At 28.9% G+C, this 1,802-nt stretch overlaps 1 long non-coding RNA gene across 1 annotated transcript in view; it reads right to left on the bottom strand.

Annotated features, from left to right (window-relative positions):
* Positions 1–512: 512 nt before the first annotated feature.
* The window catches only part of LOC117115709, a 1,451-nt gene continuing 161 nt past the window's right edge, over positions 513–1,802 (bottom strand). The window contains exons 2-3 of the long non-coding RNA XR_004446596.1: positions 1,243–1,301; positions 513–704 (exon numbers count right to left, since the gene is read on the bottom strand). This is a non-coding gene — a long non-coding RNA (uncharacterized LOC117115709). The remainder of the gene's footprint in view (positions 705–1,242; positions 1,302–1,802) is intronic.

Below are 1,802 nucleotides of genomic sequence, written 5' to 3'. Positions count from 1 at the left end.
TTTGCATGTTTTCAAATCTCTATAGGAATGATTCTATGCCAAATTTAGCTGCATATTTCAAGAATACTTTCATTAAAATGGCTGTCACTTTTCAAAATGTCCGCCAAAACAAAAATCTTGGATAAATAAACAGACTTGGACATTGGTGTTTCTCCAGCAGTACCATGCTACTTCTAAGGTGTTGTGCATTAATGAACATTGGTATTGTAATTATATATTCAAAATGGCCACCAACTTCTGATGTTATAGTGTGTCTATATTTTGTTTTGTACAAAAAGAAACTAAAGAATATTATGTAATTTACAGCATCATGATTTTTTTAAAACAAAACACAGCTGCTGCCTAATTAAAAAAAACTAATTGTATGACTGCTATTCCACGGAATATTAGAAAATTATGATGCTGCAAAAATATGAAGTACAATTCACACTCAATAAACTTGGACAAACATGTAACTGAACATAATAGTGATGCATTTATTGATTAGAACCATAGAAACAATTACTGCATTATACTTTAATTACAAATATATTAAATTATTTTTCATTTATTTAATTATTTACATTATATTATTTTATTTACAATATATCATATTCTTCCCTGTCAGCTGCACACAAATGTCACATACTGCTTGGTGGGTAAGTGTAGTGCGGTTCAGCTCAAAAAACGGTCAAGTAGATGTCTGAAGTTCTTGATCCGCCTTCCTGATAGGAAAGATAGATGGTGTTAATATAAAAGAAATTAATGTAAATAAAATATTATAATGTTGAATGCAATAAAAAATATAAGGAAGTATAAAAATTTTATAACATAAAATACGAATCACATCATCTAATACTGTACATAATAATACTGGTAATTAAATTTAAGAAACTCAATTTACCATAAACAAAAAATACACCCCTATTTTATAATGTAACAATCCAAACCTGTACCACATCAATACCTAACTGGTCGATACAATTTTGTGATATGGTAAAAACAATTCCTTAATATAAAATAAGTTGATTATTATCTCGAGGGATTAAAGCTGGGACCTTTGCTTTCAGGTGGCCCTGTCTCTTATACACATCTAGATGTGTATAAGAGACAGGTGTATAGTATGTGTCTATGTGAATTGTGAACTACTACCTAATTTACAATGTACTATTGGAAGGTTTCGCAAATAAAAATAAGACTTTGCTTTATTATTATAAATATTTCTTTTGAATAAAGTACATTCTTCAGATATATTATACTTACATGAACTTCATTAGGAGTATGACTATGAGTGAGGTCTAGATCATACAACTTTCTTTAACCTGAAAAAAAAAACACAGAAAAAAATGACAGTTCATGTGGGGAATCTCTTACCTACACAGTAAAGTGTGTTTAACCTTGTTCCAGAAACATTGGATGACATTTTTTTTCTTTTTTCGAAAATGGAGAATTATTTTTTCTAAATTAATTATTATTATAGTTCAAACATTAGTTAAAAATCGAGTCAGCTGCGAACTTATTACATAAGTTATAAAAAGATATAGTCAGTGACAGCAAAAATGCCCGTTTTACCTTCTTCAGGTGGTATGGATACTGTTGATGGAGGACTAGGTCAAATAAAATAGAAGTGATCAGTAAAAATATTTAATAAACAATTTTAAAATAATGCTTAATGATTAAAGATACTACTTTTTCTTTTTAAACAAGCCAAATCAAACAAATCTACTGTATTAGGCCTAATGTTAGAAAGGACATGGATTTCTATTGTTGGTTTGGGTTAAATCCCAGCACTAGGAAATCAGAATCTGTTCTTACAATAACAA

Source organism: Anneissia japonica, unplaced genomic scaffold (genome assembly GCF_011630105.1).
Source record: "Anneissia japonica isolate Jap-2015-1 unplaced genomic scaffold, ASM1163010v1 scaffold3262_len730253_cov190, whole genome shotgun sequence".
NCBI lineage: Eukaryota > Metazoa > Echinodermata > Crinoidea > Comatulida > Comatulidae > Anneissia > Anneissia japonica.
The sequence above is the reverse complement of the archived record's forward strand: the minus strand, read 5'-3'. Positions and strand labels throughout refer to the sequence as shown.